General features: G+C 38.4%; 1 long non-coding RNA gene across 1 annotated transcript; it reads left to right on the top strand.

The window, feature by feature from the left end:
* Positions 1-10,026: 10,026 nt before the first annotated feature.
* Positions 10,027-19,546, top strand: LOC132424862 (uncharacterized). The gene is made up of 3 exons (XR_009519289.1): positions 10,027-10,091; positions 11,888-12,014; positions 17,524-19,546. It is a non-coding gene; the product is annotated as an uncharacterized lncRNA (long non-coding RNA).
* Positions 19,547-23,505: the final 3,959 nt, after the last annotated feature.

Here is a 23,505-nt window from a genome sequence, read left to right as displayed (position 1 = left end):
GCGCTGGGCCGGCCCCGCGAGGAGGGGCACCTGCTGGGCCAATGTGAGCTCGGCATCGCCTCCCGCCCCCCGGGCCGCTCCAGGGCGCCGATGCCCATCATCCATCCCAGACCTCCTCCTTCCCCGGACCACAGCCCCGCGCTCTGCAGATCCTTGTCGTCTCCTCTTTGTTGGCTCTTGTCCTGCTCCCTGAACAAAGTAGATCAGGGAGGACGATGGAAAATGAGTGGAATTGCCAGCAAGTCGAGATTTGCAAACCGCTGGCCCAGAGGGGCTGGCTACTCTGGACAAGTCCTAGGTTCCCTAAGTTGGTGGAGCTGTGTCCTCATCACAGTTTTCATCTACACGATCCTTCTTAACAGGGACAGATATCTGGGATCCTCACAATTATGTGATATGACACACACCTGGAACACATAAAATACACAAATCATTCATTTCACCTAAATGGGTATGGTACTAATATCAAATATTTACAGAACCGTCATACAGCGACCTAGTGAAACCTTCAACTTTCCTGTCTGCCCAATCCTTCCATTTCTTTCTTCTTCTGCCATTCCTAAAGATTGTGATTTCCAATACTTCAACCACCAATTGAGCACCTATTATGTGCTAGGCTGTAGGCAGGAGACTAAAGATAAATAAAGCCTCGTTCAGGCTGGGACAAAGTTTTTAAAGATGCAGTTGGCCTCAGGCGGTCTCCACAGTCCATCAGGGGGCTAGAAGGCAGTCTGGAAGTTTCAGAGAAAAAAACAATGGAGCGGTTTTATTCACTAATGTTTCACCAATTTTAGCAAAGATGAAGGATTATTTTCATAGATTTTCTTTTACCTGTTGAAAATAAAACCAGGTTCCTACTCCTAGGAAAGTACCTATTGCCTTGAAGCCCTGAAAACAAGTAGCAGTCAGAACCCATCTAATCCGTCAAGGACAACCTATCAAGGACAGCCCCTCATTTTTTTTTTTTTTTTTTGGCTGCGTTGGGTCTTTGTTGCTGCACGTGGGCTTTCTCTAGTTGCGTCAAGTGGGGGCTACTCTTTGTTGCGGTGCACGGGCTTCTCACTGTGGTGGCTTCTCTTGTTGCAGAGCACGGGCTCTAGGCACTTGGGCTTCAGTAGTTGTGGCACATGGGCTCAGTAGTTGTGGTTCGCGGGCTCTAGAGCGCAGGCTCAGTAGTAGAGTGTACGGGCTTAGTTGCTCTGCGGCATGTGGGATCTTCCCAGACCACGGATTGAACCCGTGTACCCTGAATTGGCAGGCGGATTGTTTTTTTTGTTTTTTTTTTTTTGCGGTACGCGGGCCTCTCACTGTTGTGGCCTCTCCCGTTGCAGAGCACAGGCTCCGGACGCACAGGCTCAGCGGCCATGGCCCACGGGCCCAGCCGCTCCACAGCATGTGGGATCCTCCCGGACCAGGGCACGAACCCCCATCCCCTGCATCGGCAGGCGGACCCTCAACCACCGCGCCACCAGGGAAGCCCGGCAGGCGGATTCTTAACCACTGAGCCACCAGGGAAGTCCCAGCCTCTCACTTTTGATAGCCAGCCAATCACAAACAGCCCAGGGCACACGCCTCTGAGTGCCAACATTCAACATCAACCAGCCTCTTACAAGTGGCATCAATCTCTACTGCCTCTAAAATTCGCCAATCCCTGAATTCAACCTTGCCCAAAAACTATATGTAAGATCAACAGTCTGCTCTGCTTGGAGAGACTATGTATGACCAGCACAGCTTTCCCTTACTGTAGGAAGCAATAGATTCAGTATTGTCTTTTCAGATGTCGGCCTCTAGGGGAACAATTCTGCCGTCCATCCTAACAACTTCGAGTACCTCCACAAAGGCCATGTAGGCAAGGCTTAACAGTTCTGAAATTGCTCCTGGAGGAAGTGGAGATCAGCATGGTGTGGAGCCGTTTTGAGGCATTTTTCTCATCTACATCTTGGAGTCAGCCACGGGTCATTTCTCATCTATCTCCCTAGTTTTATTTGAACACAGAACTTTCTGCCTTGCACCTCCCTCCCCTTAGGTACAGCTGCAAATTTCTGTGTAAGTCTATAAAACTGCTTGGCAGTTTATTTTTTTTTTATTCTATTTTTTTTTAGTGAAACAAGTAAAAGGTTTATTAGGAGCAAAAAAGTACATGTGAATAGACACACATGGGTGGGCTCAGAGAGAGAGTCGCGCCTTTGTGGTAGTTTAAATCACTTACATGGGGCCTTTCTTCTGGGTTTCCTCTGGCCAATCATCTTGCTTTGCCTGACTCAGAGTCCGTATTTGGTTAACTCAGTGTCCTCCCCGTGTGCGTGCGCACCTCTTAGCCAAGATGGATTCTGGCGCAGAAGCCTATGGGAAGGTTGACGCCACGTATTATGCCGTGGTGCCCCCTCCCTTTTTGGCCCCCAAGGAGTCTTTCTACGCATGGGTAGTCGGGAAGGTCTCCTTGACCTCGAGAATGAGAAATATCTGGTCTCTTTATTGTGAATCTGGGCAGGACTCAGCTCCTCCCTGCCTTGCTTGGCAGTAGTTTAGAGTTGGCTCCTCAGCAAGGCCGGGATTAGGGTGGGCAAAATTGAAGAGGGCACTCACTCTCGGTTTCATGCAATTGCTGACCCTGCCCTGCTCCTCAACAACAGCGATCCCCACAGTTCCTGTAATCTGTCATCCAGCCCCTCCTGTTTGGTGCCATACTGTGGGACTAGGTAGCAGATACCATGCTGATCTTTCTTTTGCTGTCTATGTAAATAATAAACTGTCTAAATCTATTTGGACTCCTTATGGGCCCAATCTATGGCAGTGTAGCAAGCTAATATAGCAGGTGCCACCATGATGTTGTTTACAGACCACTTGACCCCTTGACAGTCTCTTGATCGTTGTGATGAACTATTACATTCTTAAATTGTCTTCTTATTAGTTCCAACAAGTGCTACTTAGCAGGATGCCGTTCCTCTTGACTAACACACTTCCACATCATTTGCATGTTACTGCTTTTGCTTCTTAAATATGTCATTTTCATTGCTGTCATGGTGTTGCAATTCACAAATAGATCAGTTGATCAGGACTTCCCTGGTGACACAGTGGTTAAGAATCCGCCTGCCAGTGCAGGGGACACGGGTTTGATCCCTGGTCTGGGAAGATCCCACATGCTGCAGAGCAATTAAGCCTGTGTGCCACAACTACTGAGCCTGTGCTCTACAGCCTGTGAGCCACAACTACTGAGCCCACGTGCCACAACTACTGAAGCCCAAGTGCCTAGAGCCCATGCTCCGCAACAAGAGAAGCCACCGCAGTGAGAAACCCGTGCGCCTCAACAAAGAGTAGTCCCCGCTCAACGCAACTAGAGAAAGCCCACGTGCAGCAATGAAGACCCAATGCAGCCAAAAACAAGAAAAAAAGAAAAAGAAATATATTCAATGGCCATGATTAAAAAGTCTACAAATAACAAATACTGGAGAAGGTGTGGAGAAAAGGGAACGCTCCTACACTGTTGGTGGGAATGCAAGTTGGTGCAGCCACTATGGAGAACAGTATGGAGGTTCCTAAAAAAAAACTAAAAATAGAGATGCCATACGATCCAACAATCCCAGTCCTGGGCATATATCCAGACAAAACTATAATTCGAAAATATAGATATACCCCTATGTTCATAGCAGCACTATTTACAATAGCCAAGACATGGAAACAACCTAAATGTCCACTGACAGATAAATGGATAAAGAAGATGTGGTACACATATATAGTGGAATATTACTCAGCCATAAAAAAGAATGAAATAATGCCATTTGTGGCTACATGCATGGACCTAGAGATTATTATACTAAATGAAGTAAGTCAGAAATATAAAGACAAATACCTTATGATATCACTTACATATGGAATCTAAAATATGACACAAATGAACTTATCTATGAAACAGAAACAGAACTCACAGACAGAGAACAGACTTGTGGTTGCCAAGGGGGTGCAGGGGAGGGTTGGATTGGGAGTTTGGGACTAGCAGATGCAAACTGTTATATAAAAAAATGGGTAAACAACAAGGTCCTATTGTATAGCACAGGGAACTATATTCAATATCCAGTAATAAACCATAATAGAAATAAGGTTTACAAAGAAGTATATTCAATATCTTGTAATAACCTAAAATGGAAAAGAATCTGAAGAAAAAATGTATATATATATAATATAATGAATTACTTAGCTGTACACCTGAAACTAACACAATATTGTAAATCAACTATACCTCAATTAAAATAGTAGTTCATTACAGCTTAAAAGAAAAATATAAGAATGTAAATATAAAACTTTTATGTACTAGAACGTGTAAATATATACTCATGGTAAAACAGAGCTAGCTATCTAAACTTGGCTTTCCCTGCATTGGTGATCTTTTAGCTCTGGAATCAAGGTGTGGTGTTGTAACACTTCATTTGATAGTGACATGAAGCCATCAGAGCAGACTGCTTTGGTAAACCAATCAGGTTTTTCTGGAACGAATGCAAAATATTGCTTTCCAGCTGGAGTGATAAAATCTCTCACATGTTCTCTTTAATGTCCTTTCCCCTCTCACTGTGGGATACAAATGGACACAAGCCTCCCGGGGAGGATAAAGCCGCAGAAGCCAGACTTCTCAAATGATTCTGTAAAGGAGAGCTGGCCCACTGACTGGAACCAACATGGACTGTTACTGGCTAAAGAAAGAAATTTGGATCTGTTTGTTAAAGCCTTTAAACCTATTGTAACTAATATAGTGAAGAAAAGGGCAGTGAGTACACACTTCCACAGTGAAGTTGGCTGACACTTGAGGACAAAAGCTGCTCATATTAGTGTCTGAAATGAGAGATGGGATAAAAATAATTTCTTCACTATACAATACCATCAGTAATGATAATTTTTATAAATTCAAGTGGCTTGCTCAAGTTCTGAGCCTTGGAGATACACCCCCCACACACACACACGCACACACATATTCAGTATCTTAATAAGATAAGCCATCAGGATTTCTAAAGGAGACCCAGCTAGGGCAAGAATGACTCCGTCACATGTTAATCATTTTCACCAGATGAAATGGCAGAGATCAACAATGTACTACTGAGCATATTTAAAGATCACGCCCATGTGCTGCAACAAAATTTGAGTTGAATGCAGCCAAAAATCGAACTGAGAATTCATTCACTGCTATCTCCCCATGTTTCAGCCTCTCAGCTTTCCAGTGGGCTCTGCTTATCACTTTAGGTTTGCAAATAGTTTTTCACTAAATGCCATCTGTCAACTTCTGAACTGAAAATCATGTACGAAAAATGTCCCTTCTCAACAGGATACCACTCCTGGCATTCTCTGGCATCCAATTTCATTTCATGTTGAAAGTGCAATTAGGCTGTAGTTCACCTTTATGTTTTCTCAGATCTTTCTCCGGATTTCCCACCATATCATTTTACCGAAGAGACCATTTCATCTGCTAATAAGAATCCTTTTCAGATTTTTCTGACAAACTGGCACCATTTAGAAAAAGGCTACATATATATAAATTTGAGAGATGCTCTAGCTTATTTAGTCTAATATTCTCTCAAATATAGGGATGCCTCAACAACATTCCTAGCACAAGATTACCCACCTCTCTTGAATGCTCTCAATGATGGGAAGCTCAGTACTCTGCATGGTAGACATTTTTGCTTGCTAAAAATTTGCACTATTCCTTAGGACTTTCCACTCCCTGATTCTACTTTTGTTCTCAAAAGTAATTACTCCATGATTCTACTTTTGCTATACACTGTCTTCCTTTAATTAGAACAGTCTTTCATCAAATATTTAAATATGCTAACAAGTCTGTCCCAGCCTGCTCTTCTTAGGCTCTTCCTCAGGTACCACCATTTCTCATAAGAGAAGCAATCTCTAGTTTCTCACTACATGGGTTGTTCTGGACACTCTTCATGTTTGTCAATGGCAATGATTCTCTGTATTCTGCACCTGTCATCAATCAGGTGATATTCCTGTTCCCTTAACTCATGTTTGTTCTTTTTTCTGATCCATAAAAACTCTTTTTCCTTTTAAATTTCAAGTGAGGTACTCTTTTCTTTAAAGGATAATTAACTTTTTATTGAGCTAGAACTCACATACTACACAACTCACCCTTTGAAAGTGTACGATACAATGATTTTTAGTATATTCACAAAATTGTACATCATCATCACTCTCAAATTCCAGAATATTTTAGGACCACAAAAAGAAACCCTGTGTCCATTAAGTAGCCACTTACCATTCCCCTTTCTCCTTATCCCCAGCAAACACAGATCTACTCTAATAAAGACACTAATCTGTCTCTATGGGCTTACATATTCTGGACATTTCATATAAATGGACCCACACAATATGTGGCCTTTTGTGTCTGGTTTCCTTCAGTTAGCATAATGTTTTGTTTTTAAGATCCATCCATGTTGTAGCATATAGCAATACTTCGTTCCTTTTTATGGCTGGATATCCACATTTTGTTTGTCCATTCATCAGCTGGTAGATATTTGGGTTATTTCTACTGTTTTGGCTACTATGAATAATGCTGCTATGAACATTTCGTGTACATGTTTTTATGTAAACTGTGTGTTTAATTCTCTGGGGTATACACCTAGAAGTAGAATTGCTTGGTCGTATGGTAATTCTATGTTTAACTTTTTGAGAAACTGCCAAACTGTTTGGCACCATTTAGCATACAATACATATAGCAATGTCTGAGGTTTCCAATTTCTCCAAATCCTTAGCAATACTTGTCCATTTTAAAACTTATTAGGCTAGTTGTTTTTTTTTTCAATTTTTATTTTTTTATTATTTATTTTTGGCTGCATTGGGACTTCATTGCTGTGCGCTGGTTTTCTCTAGTTGTAGTGAGCGGGGTCTACTCTTTGATGTGGTGCACGGGCTTCTCATTGTGGTGGCTTCTCTTGTCGTGGAGCATGGGTTCTAGGCACGTGGGCTTCAGTAGTTGTGGCATGTAGGCTCAGTAGTTGTGGCTCGCGGGCTCTAAAGTGCAGGCTCAGTAGCTGTGGCGCACAGGCTTAGTTGCTTTGTGGCAAGTGGGATCTTCCTGGATGAAGGATCGAACCCGTGTCCCCTGCATTGGCAGGCAGATTCTTAACCACTGCACCACCAGAGAAGTCCCCTCCACTCTTTCTTTCATTCATTCAACAAACATTTTAGAACTGTCCTCTCCCAGAGTCTTGGGATACTCAGTCTTTACCAGTATAGATGGTTATTCAGATAGGTGGTATAATAATGTCTTTGGTTAGAGAAACTAACAAGAAAGAAAGAAAGGGAGAAAGGAAGAGTGAGAGAAGAGAGGAGAGGGGAGAGGGGGAAAGCAAAGCAAAGCAAAAAAGCCATCTAGTGGTCACAGTGGGAGATAGCATGTGTCTTTTTTTCTACTAGACTGACTAACACAAGGTTTACTGGAGGTAGGACCTTGAAGAGGAAATCGAGGCTAAGAGGGGAAGTGATTTGTTTAAGGTCACATGGCTAGTTAATAGCAGAGCTAGGCGTAGAACCCAAACAAACTGACTCTAAGACCTGTGTAAACTGTGACTGACTCTTAAAAATGTGGTTTGGGAGTTCCCTGGCAGTCTAGCCGTTAAGATTCGGCACTTACACTGCTGTGGCCTGGGTTCAATCTTGGGGAATTGAGATCCCACAAGCCACGTGGCATGGCCAAAAAAAAAGAAAAAAGAAATATATATATATATATATATATATATATATATATATATATATATATATATATATATGGTTCAAATGATTTAAAATTTGATTAAAACATTTTATACTGATTTTTATCAAGTTATGGTATGTTGGTAGCAAAGGGGGAAAAGAACATTGGTTGAATGAAGGCACTAGATGGACCTATGATAACATTAACATGGAATTATTTTTTCATTAAAAGGTCTGTCTCCCTCACCACATAGAAAGCTCCTCAAAGGCAGGGGATTATTTTATTCATCTTTGTATCCCTAATGCCTGGCCTGGTGTCTCCTGAACGAATGAATAAATGAATAAAATTAGGAGGCTTAGACTTTAGAACTTACTGCCATTGTCTAATTTTGTGACTTTCAGTAAATTATTTAGTTCCAATGGACCACAGATTCATTAAAAGTATCATTGAGGGCTTCCCTGGTGGCACAGTGGTTGAGATTCCGCCTGCCGATGCAGGGGACACAGGTTCGTGCCCCTGTCCGGGGAGATCCCACATGCCGTGGAGCCGCTAGGCCCGTGAGCCATGGCCGCTGGGCCTGTGCGTCCGGAGCCTGTGCTCCGCAACGGGAGAGGCCACAACAGTGAGAGGCCCGCGTACTGCAAAAAATAAAAAAAAAAAGTATCATTTACCTTTTTTAATGATAGAGTTGGAAGAAACCTTAAATTTCATCTATTCCAACTATATTATTCTATGGGTCTATGGGATTACCTGGTCATTTGGAACACAGACTCATAACCAACATTTCAATAATAATACCTATGTTAGCTTTGTCATAGTCCTAAAACAGAGTTTGAATATTTAAGAGAAATCGTGTCCAAAAGAGAAGTCTAAATAAAGTTGTGCCATGTTATTGGCAGTGTATTCACAGTATTTATGTTTACCCTCAGGAACTGCTTGAATCTGTTACTTATGCCTGTCCAGCCAGTTAAAACTGAAGGTAGAGCTCACAGGAATTGATACTTAACCCCTCATTTCTGGGTAAATATAAGAAGTTTGCCAGGGGAGAAGGGGCTACAGTGTTTGAAATGAACCCAGCGGTGGCAAGACCAGAACATTCACACGATCATCAGAATCCTGTGGCAACTGCTGGGTTCCACTGCTCTTGTCTCTCTTGGACTGGGATTTTCCTAGTCCTTTTCACTTGAGAGTGAAGGTTTTGCAAGTGAATCTGCTTTTACCTTATTAACACCTTGAGGCATATTTTGGAAATGGAGGAAGGTAGTGAGTATTTTTAGACTCTACTTCTGGTCCTAGCCCTGCCATTAATTGTGACTTTTGGTCAGTTGCTTCTCTGGATCCAATTTTCCTTACTTGTAACATCAAGAGGTTGACTAAATAATTACCTCTAAAGTTCTTTTCAGTTCTAACATTCTGTGAATTTTTTTTTGTTGTTGTTCTAAAGATAAATCCTCAGCTCAGCTGGTCCCATCTTTTTTTTATCCTGGGTTGACTCTCTTCCTCCCATAATAACTTACTATGCATCTCCACATTTTTGAGGGCAGGGCTTGGGTTTTACTCATCTTTCCCTCAGTACCTAGCACAATAACCAAGCAGGTGATTTCAAGGAGCGTCAAAACGGATTCTTATACAAAATTCCATCTTTGTCTGGAGGAGCTCACAGTTCAGAAGTACCAAGCATCATTAATTAATCACTTAATTAAAAGCTGAGGATAAGAGGAAAATCGGTTCCAAGCTCCTTTACCATCTGCATGTTCCAACAGGAAACCAGAGAGCGTTTGTAATAAACACTCATTGAATGCTTTCACTATGCCAGCGCTTTCCATGTATTATCTCAAGTAATACACACACCAACCTTATATTCTAGGTACTAATATTTTCTGTTTCACGCTTGAGGAAACGGACACCGAGAGGTTAAGTAACTTGCCTAGGTAATACCGTTACAAGTGAGAGGCAGCATCACTTGAGCAACATTTAGAAAACCTTGTGATTCTCCGAGCGGCCTGACGAGTCCAGAGAACAGTGATGAGTTCAAAGTACAGAAGGAGCAGAAGGAAGTGATCATCTAAGGGAAGGCTGCAGAAGTTGGCAAAGAAGTTTGAAAAACAAAAAAAATGCTCTTCTCCAGGCTGTTCTACATAGCCGGAGTTTAGGAAAGCAAGCAGAAAAAACCGCGTAAACAAGGATGGGAGACCGCCTAGAACCCAGGGGAACCGAGGAACAGGCCGGAAGTGGCGTCAACTAGCGGCGTCAAGTGCTTAGCGGGACTGCGGGGCCGGGAGGAGTTCGGGCCGGACGCGACACCCGGAAGTTACGCCCTGGAGGCGGTACCTGGTTGTGGAGGGCGTCGCGATGGGCGGGGCGGGGCGTCAGTGATCATCCTGGAACCACGGATCCCAGGCAGGTAACCTGCGGGCCGAACCTGGACCGGGGCAAGGGTGAAAGTTGGGGTTGGGGGCTCAGATTGTTAGAAGCTCCAAGCTCGGGCGGAGAAACGTGGATCTCGCATGAGGTGGGGTCTGAAGGAAAGGCTTCCTGGCGTGGGACTCCCTGGAGAGACAGGGATACGAGGAACTTTGGGAACGGGGTCGTGAGGGCCGAGGTCGTTGAGGAAATACAGGCTGAGTCTTCTAGGAATCGGTCATGGCTGGGGGTCACAGGCTCATGAGTGTTGGCGCTCGGGGGTGAAGAGATGGAACCTGGGCACTGAGATGAGCTGACCTAGAGTTCATTTCCCTCCTACTCCGTCCCCCGTCCTGTTCTGCTAGTAGGGGACAGCGACATCGTCTTTTCATCTCTTAATCCACGGCAGTGCTTTGGCATCTTTAGATGCTGTCATTAGGCATCTTTAGATGCTGTCAAATGAATGAATTAATGAACGCACGAACCCAATTCTGGATCAGCTGGGGGAACTTCTGAACTTCAGTGCTCCTACTTGTGAATGTAGAAGTGATGCCAGCTTAGTTTGCTAATCAGTGGTTTTGAGGATGTCAGTGCAGTAGAGATTCGGGATATTGTTGTTATTGTTTTGTAGTTACTGAAATTTAGAAATGTGTCTTAATATTTTTCTCTGGGGTGGGTAGAGAGGAAAGGCGATCAATTTGGCTTTTTTCAGGTTCCTTTACTTTTCTGGGAATAACTTCCAGGTGAATGATACCAGACAGAAGTTGGCCATCAAATGATAAGCTGCAGTTGTAGCACTGAGCTTCTAATTAGTGTTCTAAGTGCTTTCTTTTCAGTAATATGAACTTGCTTTGTTTTTCGTAATGTTTTCTTCCTTAAATTGAGGTATTTTTACATTTGAGATATAAGTGAGAAGTATTTCATAACAAAGATGAAAATAGTAATCTATAAAAATCCAGTCAGAGGTTTCACCTGGTGGGTACACAAAAGGTGAACTCCTTCCAAACAGTTGTAGGAGGCTTCCAAAAGAATGAATCCCTGAAGGTTAAATTGTTTCCTTTGTAAATTATTTGTTTAGGTGTCTTGAATGGAATAAATAGTAGGCATAGACCTAAACAACAAGTAGTGTAACCAGATTCTTTTTGGTTGTCAAATGGGAAAAAGTGCATGTGACACATCAGGCTTGTAGTAAGATCTGGGCATGAATCACTATCTAGATGCAGTGATTGATCTAGATCTAGGGAGGTGATTATGTGTATGGGTTTCATGCTATCAAATGAGGCAGTAGCTCCTAAGTGGTTCTAGAATGTTATTATTAGATTGGATATAACGGAGTAGGAAAACCTGAATTTAAGGCTTTTTGTTTGTTTGCTTTACAAAGAAGAAACTAGTAAGCATTTTTAGATTTAACAATCTAAGCTGTTCTTAAAAATAGGTTGGAAAAAACTAAAAGTAGGCATGTGAATACCTTATTGAAGACATCTAATTTTTTAGTTTGCCTGCCTTTAAACCTTGTTTCCCAATTTCTGGAAACCGTTGGTATCCAAATCATCCCCACCTTTGTGTGCTCTTACTATGGTGCCACTTTTAGGATACATAAAAATTTGGTACCTCTAGGTTTGTATTAATGTCATAAAGTCTAATTTTGCTACCTCAATGTGCTGTTCGATGTCATGTCCACTGATTTTGCACATCTAAATGCCTATATTCATAATAATTATTATAACTGTTATTCATCATAAATTGGTATCCAAGTGGTAATTTGGGTATGTGCATTGACATTCTTGAGGTATTCAGTTTTGCAGAACTCAGAGATCTGTGGACGCTAACATGGACTTCATTTAAAGAAACCCACGGACCATTAATGGACAAAAACATGAATCAGATTGTATTTTGGCATTCAAATCCTAGCACTTTGGGAAAGGTAAGTTTTTAACTGTTATATGTTAGGTGAGAAATAGCCCTGGATAGGTCTAGAAAATTGTGGGATTGTGATTGAAAATATAGGCTGAACCTCTTTAAATTATGTTTTAATCTGGACCTTCCAAAGAGGTTTGAGCTTTGTTCAGTATATATGAGGCGATTGTTACTATTTCTCTGTAAAATTGATCAGAAATTAAAGAGATTGACAAGATATGTTATTCCTGGAAGATTATTGCTCTGTTTTCTTTGGGGGGTGGGGGGGAGATCTCCTTTCAACATTTTAGAGCCTGGTGGAGTATATCAACCCTGTAGGTATGGGACCTCAAGCAGTCGTTAGGTCATCTCACATCCAGGTTTGGCTCTGTAATAGTATTTGTCCCAAATCTAGCCAATTTTATTTTATGCCTTAGGTTAAAGCAAGAAAAGAGGCCCCTAAATGTCTTTTTTTTTTTAAATCCTACCTTATTTGTGCTATTTTCTTTTTTTATTTTTTTCTTCTTTGTTCTTTTAAAAAATATCTTAGATGATTCACTCTCCAGGCCTTTTATCTTTCTGTCCCAGGGGTAAAAGTTCTCTCTTTCTTCTATTTTATCTTTCCTAGTTGAGGAGTTTTTAATTTTCAAAACTTTTAACTTCTAACTTTGCAATAATATTAGGCACCTTTTAATCACTAATTATTAAACTTATAGTTTTTCCTGGTGTCCTCTGTAGATAAACTGGCTTCTTGTTTAGAATTTGTTCACTTCTAAAAATAGACTGTGCTTCTAGGAATTCATCTTTCAGATATATTTGCACTTGCACACAAAAATTTGTATTTAAAGATATTCATCACCATATTATTTGAAATAAAAAAAAACAACAACAACTAGAAATAACCTAAACATCCCTCAACAGACATCTGGTTAAATAAATGCCTTCATATAATGTAGTATTTGCTGCTGTTAGAATGAAGTAGATCTGTAGGTGGAGATATGGAAAAATCTCTAAGATACATTGTTAACTGAGAAAAACAATGCAGAATGGTATGTATAGTATGTTTTCATTTGTGTTTTTAAAAGCATATATTTCTGTATATACTTGTAAAATTTCTTCCAATCTATATATATAAGGAACTACTGACATAGGTACCTCCAGGGAATGAAACTAGAAATCTAGAGTAGGAAGAAGACTCATATTTTTTCTGTATTCTCCTTCTGATGGATTGATTTTTTTTTTTTTTACTATGGACATGTTTTTATTTTTATAATACTAAGAAACAAACAGCAAGGCTTTAGGCTAATTATGGGAGCCCACTATTATTCCTTATGACTTTTGTCCTTATGATTATTTGCACTGTTCAGAGGGAGTAGGGTTGCACAAGTGAGCTAAGTTTATTTCAGAACTGCATGAAAGGTTTGGTGATATTTTAATAGGTTTTTAACCTTGACATTAGATTATTATTCATAGTAAGAATTTGTGAATAAATTAGGTGCTTAGTGTTGCCGAATTCAGTGCTCATACACAATTCATACTGTGTGGCTGACCTTCCCAGGTGATATGGATGTTGTTACCTTTGTTTGCAAGCTATGTTTGTGTTGCATTGGCATGGTTCTTCTGAGCCTCTCCTTATTACCGAATGGGATGGACTTTATTTGATATGAATTACTCTTCAGTGATTCTACTCTTTAAACACATCTTATCGTTATTATTTCACTTTGTTCTTGATGTCTGGAACTGGCCTAAGACATTTCAAAGAATGGCTTGTTCTCTCTGTTATGAAATCAGGAAGCCAAAAAGATCATTTAGATATATTTGGATAATCTCATTCTGTATTGAGAATATTACTTTGAATTGGCTGATTATCTGCCTTGGAACTCAGCAAAAATTTATGGTGACTTTTTACTTCTCTAGCCGTCTTTGTGTCTCCACACTTTCATTGGGGGAAATTTGGAATAACAGTAGTAGGTCAGTAAAATGAGTTATACAAGAAATTTAAAGATATAATAATCTACATTTTGTTAGTGGAGGGATTTTATTTGAAACTTGCTTGAGAATAGGCTATGTAAGATACATACCTATATGATACTACTGTCATATAAAATACATGATGTGTATCTTGTTAAAAGCAAAATGAAGGTCACTAATCTAGGGGCTGAGTCATGATTAATGGAATAGAACAGGTTATGGTATGCCAGGTGTTTTATACCACACTTTGGCAGACTGTTTTGCATATAATCATTTCTATTAAATGATGTTTTGCTTCTTGAGATCTGTGGGACTAATCACTACTGGCCACCAGGGGGAAACCAGTGGGCAGGATGCCTAGAATGGGACTTCTTATCCTTGCTAAGAGAATGGATAGCAATGAATTGAATCCAAGGGTAGACTGTGTTTTCCTAAGTCAAGATGAATATGGTAAAGGTGACTTATAGATGAATGTAAGTTATATGTAGAGAACATAGAATTGGGAAGATACCTGTGTGTTTGTGTATGTACAAAGACGTATAATACAGTATATATTAAAATGTGTATATATATTATTTCACATATTTTTTATACATATATTTTTTTTCACATACATTTTATGTGAAAACTACAAATTCTGCAGAGGAAGATATCCAGCTAATGCAAGAGAAAAAAAAAATCAGAAGTTTAAGGCCTCAGAGCTAGGCCTGTTATGGGGTAATTCATAATAGTTAGAACAGCTTGAAAAATTTTGGAAGTTTTAAGGTCATTCACAGGGTCCAAGTGATGTGAAGGTAGACAAAAGCCTGAGAATGAGAAAGTTAAAATCTAGTAACATGCAAGGTATGGTTAAGGGTATTTTTTATGATTCTGTTTTGTGGCATTGTTTTGGGTGGGGGGAAAAGAAGGAAGAACTGAAAAGGTTATTGCTGTTCAGTTGGAATTGAGCTAGGTCCCTAAGCTTTTCTTAGCATTCCAATTGTGTATGACCAAGATGGATTAACTAGACCCATTACCTACAAAACAATCAGTTTTTGTATATTAATTGTTAGAGAAACCTTGAAGAACAAGAGAATTGTTTTTAATCAATTTTGTAATTATATAAAAGGACAACTGTGATGTTCTAGGTTGAGGGCACTGGGACTACTTTGTTCAGAAAATAGAAGACTTTGGAAGAGTTGGAGAAACTCCATAGGAAGTATACTTGTTCTCTGGTATTTGAGGCCAAAATTAGTTCTAAATGAGAGAAGGTATAGATAGAACTAGTCAACAGTGGAGCAGATTGTGTGAGGCAGTGAACTCCAAGTCATTAGGGTCACTTAAGCAGAATTTGAGCATTGGGAATGTTGTAGAGGGTATTTCTCATTGTATGGGAGATTGTACCAGATTATTATTAAGGTATCTTTTAAATCTGAAGAAAAAATTATAGTGCAATAAAGTGGTTTATTATAGTATGTGTATACATTCTGTTATCCCTGTATTTAAATACTGAGAGCTAACTTATCTACTGGTCATTCACTCACCAACTTCAGATTACTCATAAATAAAACTACCTGAGCTCCCAAATTATAAGACACAAAATCTATATGCCTTTCTCAGGTCCTTACTCGGTTTATTTACATTTAGACACAGTTCTAACATGCTTAGTTAACTGGTATCTAACTCCACAGTGTACTAGAAGCAACAAATTCTGAGTGGGCTAAGTGCTCCTATTAGAGGCAGGCACATTGACAAGTACGGACAAGAAGGAAGTCAGAAAGCCGACCAACTAATTTTAAAATTGTAGCACCTGGAGCTCTTTTGATTAGATGAGAACACCTCTGTGGTCATGGATATTCAAAATGATAACCCTGACTGAACTTAAATAATGTATGTTCAGTATTTTCTATTTAAGAATACCTAAATTTTAGAAAGATTTCTTCCGTGTGTTTAATAACAAAAGACATTATTTTGGCATTTGGAGAGGGTACATGCATTGTACAGTGGAAAGAGCAAGGACTCTAGAACAGTAAACACAGATTTGAATCTGGGCTCCAATATCTACTAGCTGTTCTATTAATTAAGTTTATTATTCATACTAAGCCTCAATCTCTTTATCTATAAAATAGGAATTTACTGAAGAGTATGTAAAAGATTTGCCTATATTAGGTGTTAATTAAATAATAGCTATTATTATTTCATTATTACCATAAAGCCTACTCTACCTTGAATTTTTTTCTCTTCAAATAGAGCAAAAACAAACTTATCTAATAAGTTTATTGTATATATTAATGCAAATAATGGTGATGACATGCTTAAAAAACCTTTTTAAAAAATTGTATAAGTAATCCATGTCCACTTTACAAAAAATAGGATATAGAAAAAATATATGTGTATATCCCCCCAAAAGGAGTAAAGTCATCTATAATCCTCTACCACTATTAATATTTAAGTGGCATGCTTTATTTTTAAACTGCTTTGATATTCCTATAGGATGTCACTCCTGAGTAGTGACATCTGAAACTGGTTCTACATTACTACTGTTGGGAAACTTAAATTAATCACTACACTTTCTAATCAGAATATGCAGTGAACGATTGTGACATAGCACAATGCTGATTTAAAGAAAGCCCTAGTTCTGGAAAATTTTGTGTAATGAAACCAGTTTTGTAGAATAGTGGGTGTAGTTTGGTGCTGTGGAGCTGGAGGGCCTGAGTTTGAATCCTGACTCCACTCTTTACTAGTGAGGTAAACTACCTGAAATTGTTTAACTTCTCTGTACCTTGGTTTCTTCATGTGTAAATTGGGGATAATAGTAATATCTAATTCATGGGATTGTTTTGAGGATGAATGAATTAATCTACCTAAAGTGCTTAGAATAGTGCCTGGCACAAAATATAGACTCAGTAAATATAAATTGCTATTATTATTATTTATTTTTAAAAGCTTAATTTTTTCTTGGAAAAAAAGCAGGTTTATGGGAGCAGGTAAACTAAAAGAAACAAGTTAGAATGAGCACAAATAGTCAGTGAGATGTACTGTATATTTTTCATTTGAGCTTGCAAAGTGGTCTGAATTTTTCCATTCTAAGGCTTTGTTAATTTTTCTCCCTGTTTAAATATTTTCAAACCATGATATTCCTAATTTAGCTTCTTTCTCTACCCCACAAAATCAACTTCATTTTATGCTGTCTCATCCAACAAATAATTTGGCCATGCTTTCAAAAATCAAAAGCCCTTTAAGACAATAAAATATCATGAATAGCAGTGAAAGAGATTCAGGAAATTATCATTAGATCATTTTATCTGACTACAGCCCATGGTGGTTCTGTAAGAACTTTGAACTCAGTTGCAATTTGAAGTGAAGAATGTTAATCAAAGTGATAAACCAATGAACATATTTAGCCATTCTGTACACTATGTCTTTTTAAAATCTTTCTTTCCTTTTCTTATTTCTTTTTGTTTTGTTCTTTCAGCATCGTATCTAGTGATCTGATTAATTACTGATCAAAGAGTTATAGCTTTTCAAAACCCTTAAAAACTTTTATTAGACTTGCTAGTAGAATTTTTTTGTGTTTTGTTTTAAAGCATCCAGTACAACTTTTTGAAGACCCTCTGGCCTACCATGATTATGCATTCAAGATTTGAGTTTGAATAACTTCATCAAGACTTAGATCCTCTTCAAAAGCCTCAAGTCTCATCTGTATTAAGCTCTCCTTTGAACCCTCTCACAAAAATAAAAGCTTAAAGGGACTAAAATCCATTAATACATTCCATTTTATATCCTTTTCTCTGATTTCAATTTCCTTGGCCTTTAGGGTCTTTCATATTGCTTATGTCCCTTTAGACTACAGCCAAGAAATCAGTGCTTTCCAAAAGAATGTATGTCCTGTGGCCATAAGTTTTCATTGGTAGAGAAGGGTAAACTTGGCATGATAAGTTTAGAATCAGGTCTTTTGTTGTATCTTATAAAAACTTCAGTCAACACTAAGAAAATGAGGATGAAGTGGTAAAAATATTTAAGGTCAGATTATGCTCTCAGAGGCTACATGGTTTAGGGAAAAGAACCCTCAACCTAAAAGTTAATGGTTCTTATTCTCTCAGCTCTTGGGCCTAGGAAGGTAGGTGATTTAAGTAGAATGAAAACAGGTACCTGTCCAGGCTGAATACATGGTAGCAAGGCTATGTTAATTTTTGTTTTCTTTGAGTACATAGAATACTCCAGTGGGCTAATTCTAAGAGGGAGGAAGACTATAAATTTCCCTAAAATTATAAGCTAGCATTGATAATGCTATAGAGCAGTTATGTGTTATAACATACACCTGGTTTGCAAAATTTGTTTACTAAGTTGCGACCAGCATTTTTTTTTAATGAAAGTACATAGAACAGAAAATTTTACAATTCATCCCAAATGGTAAGAGTAAATATTGTTTTAATCATATATATATATACACACACATAGGTATACATATATATAAATGTATGTGTCTGTATTTGTGTACTTGGTCATTAAATAAAACACATTTTTCCCTTTGAGTTGCAGTCGCTGATCTAGGAGTATCATTTCAGTATTAATCCCTTTCCATGCATTTGGATTCTAAGGAGACTCAATGTTTCTTTTCACTTCATACAGCTACTTGTGACAAAGGAATGAACGGTTAATATCAGTTTGACTTTGGTCTAATGAATGAACTATTCTTTAGTTCATAGCACAGAGAAAACCTATAGGCCCTAAGGGTATTTTATTTAATATTCTAATACCATCTACTCTCACACCCAGACCATTATAGCATTTAAGGTTGGTTTAACCTCATACTAGTTGAAAGATGGTATTAAATGTTTTCCCTTTAAATTTTTTTTATTTTACTTTTATATTTCTGGACTAATAAAAACAAAAAACTCCCGCTTAGTTTAGCATTGTTTGAGGACTCAGTGGAGATAGGTTCCAGAGAATATAGTTAGCATAACTGGGAGTTTGATGGTCGCTAGAAGAGAAAATGCCAATTTATCTTTCTCTAAGTACCTAAATTATCTTTAATGATTTAAGATTAAATAAGCCACTGGCATTAACTTATTCAACTGTTTCCCTAAAAACAGATATCCACTGTTTTGGTGATAGCATTAGTTAGGAATAGGTGACTTTTACAGTATCCATGAACAATAGGTAATGGCTTCTTCTTCCAAGGGTTGCACATTACAATTCATTGGGGAAGAACTAATTCTTTAGTGCTTGACTAAGTTGTAACCAGCATTTTTTTTTTAAACGAAAGTACATAGAACAGAAAATTTCACAATGCATCCCACGTGGTAAACGTAAATATTGTTTTAGTTCTCTGTCATCGCCTAACAGTCCCAGCCACCCTGGTCTTCTAGCTGATCCTCAGAAAGAAAGCTTTCTTCTGCTTCAGAAACTTTGCTTCTCTGCCTGGAATGCTCTTGTGTTAGATATCTATGTGGCAGATATCTATGTGGTTTAATCCCTCATCTTCAGATCCTTCAGGTCATGATATGTCACCTTCTCAGTAACGCTCTCTCTGACATCTTATTTTAAAACTGTAACCTCACCCCCGCCCCCCGCCATGGCATCCCTATTCCCCTTCTCTGCTTTACTTTTCTCCATGGTACTTATCTCTGACTGACATCCTATTCGCCAGTGTTTTTCCCAGCACCTAGCACAGTGCCTGACACATGTAAGTGCTTAGAACATATTTATTAGGTGAATGAATTTAACTTGTATTCACAGAGGTGCACATTTGGGACAATGAGTCCTATAAACCGAATTATGGGGACCTAATATTTTTAAATGACTTTAAAAGATAAGTTAATTAAATTTATTTATAGCTTGCTTTGTTCTAAATATTTGAAGTAGCTTCTAAAAATGCGTATAGTGCAAAGGGATGAAGACATAGAAAGAGAAGAAAACAAAGTGAATGTAATAGTAACATTAAACTGGGTAAAGTTAATGTATAGAAGGGCCTCCATAGTGACTAAAGGCAGATTGTAAGTTTGACTAGTTAAAGAGTTAGCTTGCTCAGAAATGATAATTGGACTCGAATCATGAACTTTGTCCTGTGGCACAGGTCACAGACATTTGAGTCTTATGTAGGGACCCAGAAAACCTATTTGGTTTAACTATAAGAACTTGTGAGATTACTCTTATAGAAAAAACTTGCTTTCTGTATTAGGAAATATCCTACTGGTATAAAATGTACACAGTCTATCCATAATAAAGCTTCTGCTGTGTCTGAGAGATGACAGTCATAGCTGTCAGCCTCTGTTTCTGTTGTGTTTAGGACATTTCCAAGGTTGATTCAAAGTTAGTAATCTGATATTTTTGAAAGTTTGCTGTCAAAGATACCAATGAGGACATCAATTACTCTAATTTCTCCTACTCATGAGGTAGTATGAGATTCCAGTGGTTGTGGCTTCCTTTTAAGATAGATAATTGGAGGCTTAGAGTTAGGTTTTTCTTTTTGTGATATATGCATATATCAAATTATTGTGATCAAATTATTGTGTTGTATACCTTAAACTAATGTAAGGTTATATGTCAATTTTATCTCCATAAAACTAGGGAGAAAAAGAAGTTTTTATACAGTCAACCACTGAATTGGGGTGGAGGATTGGGAGTTAAGTAGGTGAAATAGACTTCAAGAAATCTTTCACCAATATATTGGGTTGGCCAAAAAGTTCGTTTGGGTTTTTCCGTAAGATGAGCTTTTTGGCCAACTCAATAGTAACCAAAATTAGAGCTACCTTGTGTACGTGTGAAGTTCAATGGGACATTATGCAGTAAGACATGTCTTTTTTTTTTTAAGATTTTTTTTTTGATGTGGACCATTTTTTTAGTCTTTATTGCACTTGTTACAATATTGCTTCTGTTTCATGTTCTTGTTTTTTGGCTGCGAGGCATGTGGGATCTTAGCTCCCAGACCAAGGATCTAACTGGCACCCCCTGCATTGGAAGGCGAAGTCTTAACCACCTTGGGAAGTCCCAAGACATGTGTGTGTTCGTAAGAAGTATACCTCCTGAATTCTGTTTTGTCTTTTTTTTGGTCATTTAAAACAAATAAATGAAATGAATGAAAACAAAACAAAACTGAGAACTGTTGAGATAGTGCAGGCCAGAGATAAAGTGGGGGATGTGAGTGGGGGTGGACTGCAGACCTTCCAGTAAACTTCGCCATGCTTCGTTAAACAAAGCTGGCATTTTGAGGCAAAAGGAAAGAATATTTAGCTAAGTGGTGTTGCACTGGCAAAATGTGCTTTTATTTGACTTTTTCTTGCTTGTACCTTTCTCCTTTCTATCTTTGACCTGGAGATGAACAGTACTTTTGGAAGTCAAATCTTCTGCCCTGCCCCATTTTTCAGGTTAAAGGATGGGAACTAAATGAACATTAGACTTTTAGGGAAATGATGAAAACATGGATTTAAAAAAAATCATTTATGTTCCACATATTTCAAAGTCAGAATATGGGGAAACTAATAACACCACAGAACCATTAAGGTGGACAATTCGCATAAAGGGAAAGTAATTTTACCAAAAGCTTTATGTATAACATGTTGCTGATTAATCGATTATATTGGGTTATGTTTAATCTATAAGTATACATTTTTCTAACCATGTATAAGTATACATTATTCTAATTTAAAATGTACTGATTTTGCTTTGCACATTTTATTTATTTGATGGAACTTTATTTTTAAAGAAATCAAGCAACTCTTCATTTTGGCATTTGATGAGTAACAGTAGAAAACCTGAGAACAGACAGAACTATCAGTGTAAAAATAAAGCAAAGGTCATCATATCTTCTAGCATAAGTGTTATAGAAGCAGAGAGCTCTTGTTTTCATTAAAAGTGCTGAAGTGGCAGAAAGAAAATATCCCCCAACAACTTTGCTGACACAAATTTTGCTACAGTGAGGACGAAAAAAATTGTCCAGGCTTTTAACTTGATATTTCTCAAACTGTGTTACTCAGAATAGCTGATACAGCTAAAAGAGACTTCATAAACCAAAAGGGTTCTATAATGATATAAGTTTGGAAAATGTCACATTTTTTTGGAAATTTATAATGCAAATAAGCATTTTCCAAACCTATGTGTGGCCAGAACTCTTTTTGGCTCATAAAATCTTAATAACCCTTGGAATAGGGTTTCAGGAAATGCTGTTCTAGATTGAAAAATAAATTTAAAATATATCTTTATACATATACACATGTATGCTAATATATTCTATTGTAATATTTTATGTACTGTTTAGTAAATAAATCCTATTGTCAATGAGATTTTTACCCAATATCATTAATGAATATAGAGGTTAGAATATTACGATTATTCAGAAATTTGTACATATGTACTAAGTTGGATGTGTGGTCATTAAATAATTGTACAGCCTTGACCTAGATAATCACTTATCTTTTCCTGGACACATTCTCTTTACTTGGCCTCCAGTATATCACACCCTTCAGGCTTTCCTCCTACTTCTCTGACTATTCCTTCTAGGCTCCTTTGTTGGTTTCTTCTCATTTTCTTGACCTCTAAACACTGGAGTGCCCTAAAGCTCAATCCTAGGACCTTATCTCTTTTCTGCCTAGACCCATTTCTCTTATTTACTCTCACAATTTTAATACTGTAATTACTAAAAAATTTTTAATCTCCAGCTTGGACCTCTCCTCTGAACTCCAGACTTTTATATACATCTGCCAACTTAACATTTCCATTTGTATGTCTAACATTCATCTCAAACTTCACATGTTCAAAATTGAACACCTAATCTTCCTTCCCATCAAACTTCTTTTTAGTTTTTTTATCTCGGTAACAGACAATTAGATCATTCCTGTTTCTCAGCCTTGGAGTTATCCTTGACTCCTCTGTTTCTCTCATACCTACCATCTGATCCTTTAGAAAGTCCTGTTGACTCTACCCTAAACATACAGGCAGAGTCCAGTCACCTCTACCACTACCTCCTAACTTATTATCTTTTTTCTTCTACCCTTGCCCCTTTCAACCTATTAACACAGCAGCCAAAGTGATCCTGTTAAACAGAAGTAACATCAAGTCACTCTGCTCAAAACTCCAGTAGCTTCCTTTCTTACTAATAAGAACCCTTTACTTCTTTGACCTGATCTGCTACTACTCTTCACCAGGTAACCTGCTTCAGCCTTCTCTCTGTTTTAGGGATTTTGCTGGTGCTGTTCCCTGTGCTTGGAATGATCTTGCAGAAACCATGTGGCACTCTCCCTCACCTCCTTCAGGATTTGACTCAGAGGTCACTTCCTCAGTGAGATCTTCACTAGCTCCACTACCTAACTCCCAACTCTCCCTCCTGGCCACCACACACATACTTCTTAATCCCTTTTCTTGCTTTCTTTTTCTCCTTCTCACTGTATAACATTCCATGTATTTTCCTTACTTATCTTGTCTATTTCTTTCTTCCAGCTCTAGAATGTAAGCTGCATGAGAGCAGAGTGATTTGCTTTGTCTTTTTTGTTCTCTGCTGTAACCCTAGTGCCTAGAACAGGGCCTGGCTCATAGAACGTACTAAATAAATATTTGTTGAATGAATGAAT

Source organism: Delphinus delphis, chromosome 4, assembly GCF_949987515.2.
Source record: "Delphinus delphis chromosome 4, mDelDel1.2, whole genome shotgun sequence".
NCBI classification, from domain to species: Eukaryota; Metazoa; Chordata; class Mammalia; order Artiodactyla; family Delphinidae; genus Delphinus; species Delphinus delphis.
The sequence above is the reverse complement of the archived record's forward strand: the minus strand, read 5'-3'. Positions and strand labels throughout refer to the sequence as shown.